This window comes from Nyctereutes procyonoides, unplaced genomic scaffold, assembly GCF_905146905.1.
Source record: "Nyctereutes procyonoides isolate TBG_1078 unplaced genomic scaffold, NYPRO_anot_genome, whole genome shotgun sequence".
Classification (NCBI taxonomy): domain Eukaryota; kingdom Metazoa; phylum Chordata; class Mammalia; order Carnivora; family Canidae; genus Nyctereutes; species Nyctereutes procyonoides.
The window spans coordinates 32,985,257-33,001,133 of NW_026575136.1; positions in this window are offsets into that span (position 1 = coordinate 32,985,257).

Genomic DNA, 15,877 nt, shown 5'->3' on the forward strand with positions numbered 1-15,877 from the left:
TTTGTTTGTTTCTTTTTGCTTTGGAAAAGTTAACTTATTCAAATAATACCTTCATTAAAAGTAGAGTTTTTCACAGTTAACATTTCATTATTTGACCTTGATTGCCTTATCCTTATAACTTTTATTTCCATTCTTGTAACAGTTAAAATTAACTATGGAGTTTCTTGAATATCAGCATATAAGAATATAACTATAAGATATTTTCCAAAGAAGAATCTCAATTGTGGGCATCAAAATAGAATGAGTTATTTTTGTCTATGCAAAACCCATCTCATATTAGGTCTGCATGAATAAACTGCTTAACTGCTATGTTAGCCAGAGAGAGTACTTAATGTTAATTTCTGTAACAATAAAAACAAAATCTCAGTGGCATAGCAAAGAAAAGATTTATTATTCAAATTGCCATCAATGTAAAGGGTGAGTCATTGCTCTAAACAATGTCTCAGTTGCTTCGGTTTTGTGGTAGTTTACAGCACCCCAGTTTACGTGGGATGAACAGAATGGCCTTTGAAGCTATTGGCATCTTTATTAGAGAAAAGCCAGAGTTTTATCTTTCATATTTGAGGGAACAGGTCTAGTTACATAATGATCCTACTGGCAAAGTAAGTTTAGGAATGGGAGAGGAGGATGTGGATGGTGATGTGTTTCTATAATTTCTGACACAAACTCGTAATCAAAGTAAAAGTGAAGTTTGAAAAGTTGCAGGGTATGGGGGTCATTCTATGATGAAATGATATTTTGTTTCATAGGAATTCAGGTGGAAATGGCACAGTCATTTTGTTCAACACCTGAAGTGGCAAGCTTTATTTCATTTTATAAATTGTCACAGGATGTCAACTATTACAAGTGGCTTCTATGCCATAAAGTAAATACTAGACAACATAGAAAAATTTACGTTTTGCTTTGATTATTGTATTGTTTTTCCAAGACTTCATGGTGCATCTAGAAAGTTCATTGTGAAACCTTATCAGATAATTCTATATTATTTTTTCACTTTTTAATATGGTCTTTTCAATATGGTTGTTAAAAATTCTTAGCAAGGGGTTTACATAAATCCATCACTCTAAATTAAAACCTACACTTTGACATTTAGTACATTCATATATGAGAACTGCCACGATTCACTCCTATTTTAACATTATGGGTGAGAAGGAAGTGATACACTGCAAGAAATACTTTGCAAATTGATATGAGGGGATCCCTGGGTGGCTCAGTGGTTTGGCACCTGCCTTCAGCCCAGGGTATGATCCTGGAATCCTGGGATCAAGTCCCACGTCAGGCTCCCTGCATGGATCCTGCTTCTCCCTCTGCCTGTGTCTCTGCCTCTCTCTTTCTCTCTCTCATGAATAAATAAAATCTTAAAAAAAAAAGAAAAGAAAATTGATATGAGCTGTTATTAAAATTGGAGATTTTTCTTTGTTTTATAAAATACTAAACAGAGCACAATTGCTATTAAATGATTTACCAATAACATAAACTTGCTGCTAATATTAGATAAAGGCATGTATAATATTGTGCATATATTTACTAGTAATATCCTTGTTATTGTTATTGATCATGATTTTTGTTTTAAAATAGGTTGGAATTAACAATTCAGAGCTACTATAAGTGAAAGATGGAAAACTTTTACATTTCATGTAGAATCCTTCTCTTCAAATCATAAAGATAGATAGGATAGCAAAAAGGAGAAAATTTACTACCTCCTCCTTTGTGCCATAAAATAAATAAAATTATTTATTGCTCTATATGTCAGTTTGCATCCTTGAGAGAGAGTTATACAATATTTTTCTTTTCTATATTGTGCATTCATCAGTACCAGATATAGATTATTTCCTAACTTCTAAAAGTACTTGAGGATATTCTTTTGAATCAATGCATATACATTAAAATGTATAAAATAGATTATAATAAATATATTGTCTTAAATAGTCACTTTAGGAAGGATCAGAAAAAAATTAAGATGAAAAAGAGATATACTATGCAAATACTAAAATGCTGTAGAAAATGTTAAAAATTATGAAAGTTTAAAAAGTAGTTAAATTTAGTGGAAAGAAACAAATATTTATGAAGCAGATAAAATCTGAAAGATAGGAGAAGTATCAGTTAGAAATAAGGCAACTGAGAGTGAGGTTTAATGTTGCTTTTAGACAAAAGGAAAAAACAGAATTTTGACTGACTACTCAGTCAATATTAAAATAGACTAGGGGTACCGGGATAGTGCAGTTGGCTGAGCACATGACTCTTGGTTTTGCTTAGGTCATGATCTCAAGGTTGTGAGATCAAGCCCTGTCTCAGGCTCTGATTTCAGCACAGAGTCTGCTTGGGATTCTCTCTCCCCCTCTCTTTCTGCTCCCACCCACCTCAAATAAATAAATAAAATCTTAAAAATATAAAATATACTGGAATTTAAACCTTGTCTAGAACAATATTGGATCAAAATGGGAAGCCAAATTAGAGTTATGTCATGGAGATCCTGAAATATTTATTGAGTGCCTTGCATTTTCTAAGCACTGGGGTTGTCAGAGTTAACTCAAAGAGCAAAATCCTCTTTCTGTTGATGTATGCCAGAGGTTAGGGGAAATGTGGAAGAAGGATTAACAGAAAATAATTAAACAAGTAAAATGTATGCTTCTCAGGATGTAATGCTAATAATAAATCAGGAAAAGAAATGGTGATATTTGAGTCTAATGGTGAGAGCTTAGTAATTTAAAGTTGACTTGGGGATTAGGAAAGGTCTTACTACAGATGCTATATTTGAGCAAAGAACCAAAGGAAATGAAGTGAACCACGCAGCCATCTGTGAGAAGAGCATTGAGGTGACAGCCTCATATGGTGAACATACAACACAGGCCAACATGTCTGGGATATAGTGAGGGAGGAGAGAGGTAGAAGGACAGAGTAGTGGAAACTTTGGAAAAAACATTGCAAGAAATTGACCTTTTATTTTACATGAAGTGAGAAAATATTGGAGTGTTTATAAAAAAAAGAGTGTTGTGATAAGTTTTACAATAAAAACAAATTTTAAAAAATGAAAACAAACAAACAAACACAAAAACACCTCCCTGGCTGGTGTGTATAGAGTAACTGGAGAGAGGAAACAGGGAGAAAAGGCAGGCAGAAGCAAAGAGACCATTTAGAAGGTATTTGAAATAATCAAGGTGAGAAGTATTGATTGTAGAATGGTGAAGGTCTGTGAGTATTATGGAAATAGAACTTCATATGGACTGGATGTGGATCAGAACAGAAAGAATTCTTTAGAGGTGAAGTTTCTTCATCTGAGCAGTTAATGAGGTGGAGCAGTCCTGGACTGAGATGGAGAAAATTAGAAAGCAAGACAAAAACTTGGCATGGTAGGTAGAGAATTTGATTTTGAAAGATCTGTTATATATCCAAGAGGTAATGTTAAAAGTATATTGAAAATAGAGTCCAAGTAGTTTCAACCTGGAGTTATAATTGGGAAGCCTGTAGCACCTTTAAACTGATGGTAAGAGATGAACTCACAGAGGGAAGGAGTGGATAGAAGGTAAAGAAGATGGGTATAGATTGGCCTACTTATCTAACTTTAGAGCTTGCAGAGATGAGGTAGGAACACCAAAGGAAGTTGAACATGAAAAAAAGCACAAAGAGAAGAGAATCAGGAAAATGTGTTAGCTTAGAATGCAAGTAAGGAAGGTATTTCTAGAGAAAAGAAATTGATTAATTTGTTCAAATGCTTTTAGGGATGTTATGAAATAAAGATCACACAATTGCTATAGTTAGCAGTTCAGGCCATTGGTGGACTTTGAGAAGACCAAAGTCAGTAGAATGATGATGGTGAAAAACCAGTTGAGCAGGGTTCAAGAGAGAAGAGTAGGGAAAGGGCTGTAGACAAGGAGACCAGGGAACTCTCGAATCATATTTCTGTTTTATATGATGGAGGGGGAACAGCAAAAGAGAAAGTCTCTTGCTGAGGCCACATGAGACAGTGTTTAGTACACAAGGGGAGGGTTATTATATGGGAACTGGGACCGCTTTTCTAAATCAAGAGCAGTAAAAGCAAAGGTACAGTTAGATGAGGATATGTGGTGGTGGAAATGTGGCTTAGTCTTTTTCTGAAAGCTTTTATTTTCCACATGGAATATAAAGCTGAGAATGCCAGGAGCAGAGGTCTTGAATTCTGGAGTAGAGAGAAGAAAACAAAGTGATCTTCCATGAATGGAGAATAAGTGGACTAGAGAAATGGAGTAGGATTGTGGGCAGCATTAAGAGGTCAATACAGAAAATTAGCGATTACAGATAATATGAACCTGCATTTTTCTGTGTGTTTTCTCTGAATATATTCAGCTGTGCTGTTTTAGGCACAGAGTTGGAGAAAAATTAGTCCCAACTATGGCTATTGCTTTGCTAGGCAAATAGGATGATAAAATTGGCAAGCAAGAGAGTGAATATACGCACTGCAGTCATTGACTTGGTGAACATGGAGTCTACACTGGGCTAGAAGGAAAGTGTGGTCATAAGAGTGGAGGAGAACTTTGAAAAGGAGGTAAAATGAATGGACTGCAGGTCTTACTTAAATTGAAAGGGTGTTGAAGGGTAGGAGGGGCACCTGGGTGGCTCAGTGGTTGAGCTTCTGTCTTCACCTCAGGTTGTGATCCTGGAATCCTGGGATTGAGTCCCACATCAGGCTCCCCACAAAGAGCCTGCTTCTCCCTCTGCCTGTGTCCCTGCCTCTCTTTGTGTTTCTCATGGATAAACAAATAAAATCTTTTTTAAAATGAAGTGAAGGTCGGAGGTAGTCACCTGGAAAAATTGGAAATGGTGGTCATAGGGTGGAAGACATTACATTGTAATTATGGAGGGGACATGGCTTTCAGAAATGACTGAGGTCTAGGGCATGCCACTGGAGGTGGTGGTGAGGTATAATGGATGATACATCAACCCTCTGAGGGATGGTGATATTGGGAAATTGATGGTTAGATATTAAAATAACTACAATGGAGTAGTTCTAGACAAAAATAAATGCAGCCAGAAAATAGATTCCATTTCAATGGTCTAAAGAATTTAGTGCCTGAGTATGGGCCTTAGGAAGGACTATGAGAAGTGGCACTAGAATTTTAAAAAGAAAATAAGAACATTGCTTCCTGTTTTTCTTATACAATAGACCTTGATGACAAAAGACACAAACACAAAACTGTTGGTGATTTACTTTCTCCCTTTCAATTCGTTCTTCCCATAGAGACCTGCAAGGTTTAGTTAATAGAACTTCGGGTTTCATTTGAGAAGGAATACACTACCTTAATGGAGTAGTTGGAATTGCCTAGTGTTTTATAAGAATCAAAGATTCTTTTGATGGTAAGATGCAGCACACTGACTCCCAGATGAAAGGCAGAGCTCTGTTACCGCTCCGAAGGAGAGGAAGCTGCTGCGCAGCATCCATGGGGCTGGATGAGGACAAGAGAACAGCAAGCTGCAGCTCTAGGGGCATCCTAAGTGTGGCAAACAGTGTGGAGTTTGCTAGGTTTTAGTAATCTGAATAATTTTGAGGACTCCAAGAGCATAGGGGCTGCTGTCACTAGTTGTGTGTTCCCTGGTCTCAGAGTGGCTTGGGGTGGTGTATGCAAGTTAAAGGACAGTAAGGAGGTGCTTGCATTGTAGATTTAATCAGCTATTTGAGGAGAGGAAGGGACCAGTCTCTAGCCTAGCCAGTGCCTCAAAAATTAAGTCAGTACAGCACTTAAAAAAAAAAAAAAATGAGGAGCAGGTCATGTGGGTAGCTCAGTGGGTTGAACATCCGACTCTTGATTCTGGCTCAGATCATGATTTCAGAGTTGTGAGATCAAGCCCTGCAGCTGGCTCCTGCTCAGCCCACTCAGCAGACAGTCTGCTTGAGATTCTCTCTCCCTCTCCTTCTGCCCTTCCTCCTGCTCTCTCTGCCTCTCAAATAAATAAATCTTAAAAAAAATGAAAAAAAAAAACAAAGCTAAAGTGCATACAGTTGAGACAATTGCCAATCAAAAGACTTAAGACACTTTCATCTTCAACCTCAAAAACTGACCTAGTTACATTGAGTTTGATACTCAAATTAGACAGCATTATATATCTACTTTTATTATATGATCATACAGTTCCATTTAGGTAAAAATTTAGGATTACAATCTCTGCAAGTTTTTCTCAAGCTACATTTCCTCCCTTAGAACTGACACAGCATAGTATTGGTACTAGATCAAAAAGCCCTTAAAAAAAAAAAAAAAAAAAGCCCTGCTTTCTTCTAAGATCTCAACACTAGAGCATTACAATATTAAAGTTAAATATTTTTAGAAGATTATTTATTTCCATATTTTCATGCATCAAACTTCTAGAGCAGAAACCAAACATGAGAGATTGACTAGGCATATTTCAACACCAATCAAATGTAATTGGCAGCTACGATCGGTCACTATTTCTACAAAGTGAACATCAGAAACTGACATGTCTTTAGCTTGCTATGAAAAGTTCCTATATGCAATAGTTGTGAATTATAATAAACCAAAAATCGTGCTTACAAGTTAAAATGTTCAAATAGCATTTCATTTCAAATGCAACGTCTAACAGGTGTTCTTCAAAGTGATACCTGAGTACTGCTTTTTACAAGCCTCCTTAGATTGTAGCATCTGGCAATATATTATTTCTAATTTCAATTTCTCAGTGGCACACTTGGAAAGTACCAGAGTGACTGTCTTCAGATGAACATGGCCCTTGTGTCAAAATAAAAGTTCAGGCTTTAGAAAATTACAAAATTATGAAGCTCCTTATAGAAAACTGTGATCTGCCTTTTTTTGCAATGCAAATAAAGAAAGCAATCTTAGTGTAATTCATCAGCATTTGAAATCCCTTTGCATTGCAGTAAAGTGTTCTTTAATTGACTAGTAAATTATTCTATGATCAGTTTAGCAAATTGTTTCTCTCTCTCTCTCTCTTTCCTTTGCTGACTCCAAGGAGTATTGGACTATTTTATGGTAATCAGGTTTATTATTATTATTATTATTATTATTATTATTATTATTATTCTCCTTTTCAACCAAACTGCCATAACCCCTACATCAGATTAACAGGAAAACAATGCCTATGTGTGAGAAAACAGATGATCCTAGAATTTAGTAAATATAACATCCCTACCACAGTATTACTGAATATGAGACTTATTAACAGCTGAAAAATTCAAGCTTTCAAAAAGGCTGATTCCCTCCAGAGAAATTTGAAAATAGAATGTTTGCAAATAACTAGATCTAGCTTTACAGTAATTGCTCAGACCAACCAGGGCCTACAATGTTACCAGTACAGCTGTGAAGTCAGTTAATTGTATTAGAAAAAAAAAAATCAGTTACAGTACATTGATACAAAGATTTAAGAAGAGAATATTCTTTAAGCTTTTTATAATGCTACTGTGCCATATAGTTATAGTTAATCTTATTCAGACACCTAGATCCAGGTACTATCATGAAGTTTATCTTTGACTAATTTGCATCCTCTTCTCCCTCTGTTGATATTTTTGCCAATTACCCATTCAGACATTTCCTGGGTGTGCTTTTGAGAGTGACTTTGCTTTCAATCTCTTCTGAATTGATTCTTCTAATTGTGTGATCAAGGATGATTTAGTCTCTATGAGATAATGGAAATTCCCCAAAGCCTTCCAGGCCCAAAGGGATTCCTCTTAGGGAACACCCTTCAGGGCTTTGCATTTGGGCAGAAAAGCCTTCTGATCATATTATCCAAACAACTTCTGTGTGTACCATCTGAAAGAGCAATTCAAATCTTTTGTCTGTACTTTTTTTTTCCCCCTTCCTCTTGGTCACCTGCACATAGTTGTTTCCAAATCACTGAAAATTTGCTTTTTCAAAGCTATATTTAAAACACTAGTACTATAATTTTGCCGAAAGAATCAGATCTGGCATACCTTATTGCTTAATATGTTGAGCCTTTCACATCTTTTATATGCTACTTCCACAGATTCATTCTCTTTATTAATTTTATATTCACCATGTGAAGAACTCTGGCTGTGGGAGCCATTGGTATGAATGAAGCCTTATAAAATTTTATTATATTTTATTATTGCATATACTGTTATGCCAATAAACATATTGTAAGAAAACTATTGGTGTTTAACATGTAACAAATTCCCAGCATAATGTTATTTGAAACCTTCATTTAATGCATGACTAAACCTTGTTTCATAGACACAGTAGATTTGAATGAGAACCAGCTCAATTTTACTTATAATAACAAAGATGCTCTAATAAAAGAGAGACGTTCAATTTACTACTTGGACTCATATCTGTCATTGAAATGGAAATAATAGCTCCACGCATAAAAACACAAGGAGGGAAAGCATAGCAGGGCTATAGAAATTTAACTGCATTAAAATTCATATTATTTTTGTATTTTTAAATAGATCATGTTAAATTTCTCATTTTTCTGCCTGATATAATTCACCAAAATGAGAGAGAGAGTATTTACATGGTTCAGAGGCAAAGCTTAATTATCTAATATTTTCAATTGCTTTGAGATCACTGATCTCAGATCACTTTGATTATTGTGCTTTTGTGGTAGAAATGAATATGGAGCAATTCAATGATTCATGTCTGTGGTTAAAAAATCTTTAATCTCTTTATAAGGTTACTATAGAGAGAAGTATACAGAGATTTAATCATGTTGATCTTGCTAATATTAATGACCAAGAAAGAGTCAAACTCAAGGTAGGATAGCAAAAGATTACTTATTAAAATGAACCAACTTCATATCAACTCACCATTTATAAACTATTACTGTGACTACTGTTCGTTTGAATGTTCCATTACAAATCGTGGGTTTTGAAATTTTGAAATACCAGTTAGTTATAAGAACACTATGGATACATTATGAGAGGTTGTTATTGCTCTGAAGGTAGTCTTTTAGCAGAGAGGAAAAGCAATTTCAATATATATTTGCATGTTTTTCTCCCTAGTTTTCTTAATTAAAAATTCCAGATTTTTACTTCCTAAGGAATGTATATGATTTCACTATAGTATCTTTATTCTTTGGGTGGACCATGGGTACAATGTACTTTACTATGATTTGAGGTATAAAAACTTTCCACAGGAAAGAAAGAACTCTATCAAAGCAGAGAATTCATAGGAGCACTCCAAAGAAAAAGGAGTTCTTGGCCTCCATGGCCAATTTAGTCTTCGGAAATGTATAGCTGTGAATAAGAATGGATGTTTAAAAGGCCAGTGAATAATCTCCTTGGTCCTCCTGTGCCCATCTGAGGTCTGAGCCAGTTGGGATACAAGATACAGGAGTCAGACAAAATAAGTTAGCTATGTTGAAGATAAAACTAGATTGGAGGATATTGCTTGAATCTGATGCGATCACACATTTTCTAATAACTCGTCCACTGCATTAAACTCATTCACTTAGTCACAGGAGATCCACGCAGACTCTGTCCTCCCTGCAGAGGCATTGCCTGTCCTGGTGAGTTTCCCTCATGAGTTAGCTGAGAATGCATTCAAAGGGCACATTTACTGTGAGACACCCAGAATGGTTTGGTCGCTCATGTTCCTTTCCTTCTCTGAGATTCACCTGCCAGAGCGGTGACAGTTCTTCTCTGAGAGTTGAGTAGTTGAAAGATGAAGAATGGAACTATATTTCAACTTCTTCCCATAGAAGAAACATGAGGAAAGGGGAATAGACACTTTTCCCTTAAAATGAGTTTTTCTTAGGCTGCATTTCTGGAACAGCCTGGGAGCAGACAATTAGTGAACTATTCTTCTGACTTCAAAACCCTCCTTCTAAAATTGGCTTTGTGATGTCAGACTTTGGCATCGCCAGTTGAGGGTATGGTCTGTCCATAGGATTTGATGAAAGGAGAAGCAAACTGAAGCAGAAAAGGAAATTGCTTCTGGCAGTTTGGTCTCCCTGACTTTTTCTTGCTGTCACCATCCAGTGCTCCTTTTCCGCCAAGGCAGCAAAGATTCAGGTGAAGGTATTGGAACCCACTCCATAATTTCTCCAGCATTCCCAGAGCCAGTATTTTCAGCACCAGTCTGGTCACTGGCAAACCCTCCTCAGTCCCACCTGCTTCACCTCCTCTACAGAGCCTCCTGTGTCAACTGAGTAGCCCCCTTTTCAGAGTCCCTGTGAGTCCTTGATGCCTTATCTGAGCTCTAAGTTTTAACAGTTTCAACCTGACTCTAAGTGTGGTAGCTGTTTTCCCCTTTGCTCCTATGCTACTATCTTCATGTTCTCTTTTCTCCTTCTTAGTTTCCTAGCTAATACATTTTATCCTTGATAATTCTTTAAGTTAAATTTTCTGTATTGTTTTAAAGATTTTATTTATTTATTCATGAGAGACACATAGAGAGAGGCAGAAACACAAGTAGAGGGAGAAGGACACAAGGAGCATGATGTGGGACTCATTCCTGGACCCCAGGATTACGCCCTGAGCCGAAGATAGATACTCAACTGCTGTTTAGTATACTAACATAGTATACTAACTGTTTAGCAACTAACATAATTCTGTTTCCTGAGTAGATATAACATATATAGTATATAATTATATATCAAATATATATTATATTTCCAGTATTGAAGACAGCTATTTTTGGCTTCCTTTCCTTTAGGACTCACGTCTTGGTTTAGCATGACTATAATTCTGTGGTAAATGAATTCATATTTGTTAATATACTTCCTTAAATGAGACGCTAACAATTGCAAACACATGGAAGGTTGGAATAATCATTGCAGAGAATTTTGGAAGCGTTGCATCCATTATATCAATCCCATACTGCCACAGGTTGGAGTCCCTGGAAGTAGAATTTGAAACACATTGATATATGTGTAAGATAGTATTAGGGAGGACCCTTGGGATCAGTATCTGGGCAAGGAAAGGGAAAGTAAGCAAGAGTGGGCAGTGGGGGAAGACAAGATGTCATGTAGGTTCTCTATCCTAGCCAGCTAGAGAAGCTCTGGATATAAATTGATCCCTTAAAATTATTCCAAATATAGGACATAGGATTTAGGACATTCCAAGAAGGGTGTGATTTTTAGAGTTGTCTCTCTGCAGCTGAGGCAATCCCTGGAGGAAGGTCAACTGAAGTTAAAGCAAATGGAAGGAGGGGAGAATGGACCAGGTGGTGAAAATATTTTTTATCAGGGAACTGTCATCCTTAGGTTTTATATTTCTGAAAGTTCACTCCTATGATGGCTTAAATCATAGACTGGGTTGAACATGGGGGGTTGATGAAAGCAGAGACACTAGAGTTCCTGAGGGTTTAAATTAATGTGGGATAAAGAAGAAGGGTGGTTTTCAAAGAAGCTGTTCAGCATTTGGTGATGGATGGTGTGCATGAGAAGGGAAATTGAGACTATAAAGGTGATTGAGTTTATAGCATATATGATATTAGCTGATGCTATATGACCAGAATAGAAATTAAAGAGAAGCAGATGTAGTTGACACTATTTGGACAGACATTTGGTATTTGAAGTGCCTGAAATAAATCCCACTGTAATCCTTAAGCATTTGTATGCTGAGGTCTGAAAATCAGATACAATTTCAAGCCATTATGTGTGGGATATATCAACATGCAATTAAGGTTGAAGGCAAGAACTAGATGACAACACTCCAAAAATATATGTAAGACAACATTAATGATAGAATGTGATATATAATTTTATTGGCTCATTTGACCAGGATGCCAGCTAAAATCTTCTTATATATTTTTCAAAAGAAGATCAATTTCACTTGATATATACTTTTTTTTTTTCTTTTGGGAGGACAAGGATGTGGGGGTAGAGGTAGGGATGGAATAAGAGTAAAAACCAGACTCTGATTCTTGTTAACTTTCTTCTCATGAGATTCAACTTAACTATCCATCCTGTCAAAATATTTATTTATTTATTTGAAAGAGAGAGAGAGAGAACATGAGTGTAAGCTGTAGGGAGGGGCAGAAAGAGAGAAAGAGAGAATCCCGAAGCAGACTCCCACTGAGCACAGAGCATAGAGCCCAGGGCTCCACCCCATGACCCTGAGATCATGACCTGAGCTGACATCAAGAGTCAGCCACCTAACTGATGGAGCCACCCAGGTGCCCCTCAAAATATTTTTGAATTTTGATTTTTGTCATCTAGAATTTTCACAATCTCTTCAAGTTTGTAAAACCTAAATTTGATGGTATTCATCTCTCATTAAATACCTGATAAAAATATCATAGATAAATGCCAAGGTCAGAACCATGCAGATTGACATTCACTTTATATTATTATTATTGTTATTATTATTATTGTTATTATTATTATTATTTTATTATTACTGATGAAATGTTGGAATTGGAAATAATCACCTGTTACTAATGACACTTTCTTCCATCCAATATACACATAGCCATTTATCCCACAATCTATTATAGAAGGCTTTACTACATTAGGTATTAAAGTATAGCCACAAAATAGAAACCATATATCCTTATCTACGATTATTTGTTCCTTGTGAAAATATGTTGAAACCAATGATCTAAAAGCCTGCTACATTCTTTCCGCAATAAGCGTACACTATACATATACACTTAACTAGAGCTCTGAATATTTGTTATGCTTGCTTTTTAGATAAGGCTTATTATGTTAAATGGCATGCACACTTGAACATTCTTTAACACAGTCAAATTTTAATCCAGAAAAGTACATTGATTGGTACTGAGAGTCCCAGTCTCATTACATGTGTGCATGCAATTTGGTTGTAAGGCATAGCAATTAAAAGCAAGGGCTCTAAAGTTAGACTTCCTGCATTCTTATCATATTTGTTAGTTCTATAACCTTACAAAGTTGCTTAAGCACTGTATACCTTGATTTGGATTATGCATCAAATGGGGATAATAGTGCTTTCCTTTCATACTTGCTGTGAGATCCCAATGAGCTAATAAATGCAAGTCCTTAGTAGGATACTTAGAAAGAACTCAGTAAATACTCTCTATTATTAGCTACCTTAACATTTATAAAACAAGATTCTACTGTCTTGAATATGGCAAAATCTATTCTAATTTTGGTGAACATTTGATTAATTATCAATATGGGGTCTTTACAAATCATGAAGCTCCATGCTCCTTTATACAAATTTCTCTAAAGTATGTATCTATAAACAAAATAAATTGGTTATAGGTTATAAATATCTTTGATTTTGTTTAAAATTATTTTCTGAAAAAATAAAATAAAATTATTTTCTGAAGTAGTTTCATTTCACAGCAATATGTAAGAATTTTTATTTACATCCTCAAAAACATTTCCTTTTTATTCAGACTCTTAAATTTTGCCAATCTACAGGGTGTGCAAAGATATATCCTTGGGGATTCACCACTCTGATTCTCAGAAAACTGAGCATCTGTTCATAATGTATTGCCCATTTGGATTTCTTCTTTTGTGAAGTATGTGTCTAAATATTTGTGTATATTTCTCTGAGGCTGTCTGTCATCTTGTTTTTGAATAGTAGGAGTTCTTTAAATATTCTGGATTCAAGTCTTTTTGATTGTATATGTAGCAAATATCTTTTCTCTGCAGTTTGTATTGTGAGAGGCTGTCTTTTGATAAAAGATTTGCTTATTTTAGAGCTTAATAAATTTATTAAAGTTTATTTAAATAAATACGGGTTTCATATTTCACTCTATTATTCTAGGAAACGGGGTTTATACGTTGTTTGAAATAAAGGCCCAATACATTTTTTTCATATAACCAATTGTTCCAGGACCATTTATTGAAATGACCAAAGAAAATAAGCAGGCCACAGTTTCATGCAATAACTTGTGCTCCCAAGAGGAGCAAAAACATAAACAAAACTTATAATTTATACACTTAAGTTTGCTGTAGATAAATAAAGTTTCAAATTTTAAAATTTAAGTTTTTACTTTTAAGTTTTACAATTTGTATCTTGGGGCACTTGGGTGGTGCATTCTGTTAAGCATGGGACTCTTGGATTTGGCTCAGGTCAGGATCCTAGGGCCATGATGGGATTAAGCCGGGCATGGGGCTCTGAGCTCACAGAGTCTGCTTGAGACTTTTTCTCTTCGCTCTGCTCTGACCCCTGTGCTTTCCTGCACTGTCTCTCTAAAATAAATAAATCTTTTTTAAAAAAATTAAGAAAGAAAATAAAATTTACATTTGGTTTTGTTGGGGAACAAAATAATGAGGTATAAAACTGACCATTAAAATCTCTAGTATTTTGAGATTTGAGTGCATTTTACAAAAGAATAAAATTTCGAATCTATTGTGATTTTAAGGGGGATTTTTTTGTTTTCATGTTTTATTTAAAGATATTTTTATATTAGTATGCAGGGAAAAATACTTTTTCTGTTTCTTGTGTATCCTTACACTTTACAGCACCTAGAGTTCTCAAAGTTTGCATTTCTTTTCTTGAATTCTTCTAGGTATATTATCTTCAGATAATGACACTTTTTGGAGCCTACTTGTCTACTCTGTGACTTTTTTCATACCTGCCTTTATATTTTCATCAGTCAACTGTCTTCTTTGGACACCCATCTTTAAACCTTGTATCATCTTTCATTGTGAAGAGTAGGAGAGTCAAACTCAGTTTTTTAAAGGCGCCTTATATGTATTTTTATTGACAAATGTTAGTTACAATTAATATGTCTTTCAAGAAATTTAAAAAAGTTAGCATAGTCTCATATTCAGTTTTTCATTCATTTATATGCTAATATGTATTTTATTTAGCAACATTTAAATATGTATGGGATATTTATAGTATTTATTTTTAGAATTCCCATGTAGTTGTAGAAACACTGTTTACACTGTAGAAATTCTAAAATCATCATCAAAAGCTAAAAGGTGCAGGTACTAATATTTATCTTTTAGATACAAATGTAACCAATTATTGTATAATCTAATTTGTATGAAAATTTTAAAAATTATCATATATTGCCTTTTCTTGAGGATGTTTTACATATCTTCATCCAATGTTAACATTTACTGATGAATAAATCAATATGAATAAGGTATTTTTTTAAAGTTTTTATTTATTTATTTATTTAAGAGAACAAGTCAGGAGGGTAAGGTAGAGGGAAAGGGAGAAGCAGACTTCCCACTGGGCAGAGAGCCTGATTTGGTGCTCAATCCCAGGACACTGAGATCATGATCTGAGCCCAAGGCAGACCCTTAACCGACTGAACCACCTAGTGCCTCACAAATAAAGTATTATTATTCAGACTAGATATATTTATGTTAGAAAAATAAGGTATTTAAATTATTTTTTGGAAAATGTGCATCTTTATATTATATATACATTTGGGGCCATAATTTCTACTTCTAGAGCTATTGTGAGTCCTGAGCCTTGAAAACTGTCAAGCTTTTCCTAACTATGCTGTCACACATACTGTTCTCTCTAATTGGAAAGTTATTCCCAGAAATCTTCATATAACTTAAACCTCTTCTGGTTTCAAATTTCCCATAATTTATATCTTTTCAGAAAAGCTTTTCTAACAAACATAGCTAGGCTTTTCATCTCCACCCTGTTACTATCCTTCTATTATGTATTTATTAAAAAAAAAGATAGGCTTTGTATTAGATTTCCTGAGGTCCTCCTCTTCTTATCTTATAGCTCAAGCTTTTCTTTTGAAGTGCTTTCTAAAGTAAGAAAAACTCCTCTGTCTGAGAAAGGAACTGTAATGGTGACTGACCTTTATCCAAAATGGCCCGTGAGGTAATTACTAGGTACAGAGGGATAAATGAAAGGGGAGGATTTAAACAGGAGGTTGATTTCCAGGGTCAGCTGGTTCTGGAATCTTGGCTGTTACAGTGTTGTACTCTAACTGCAAGATAAACACAACACACATGTGCAAAATTTCCACTCAAACTTGTGATTTTTAACTTCTTAAAAGAGTAGACG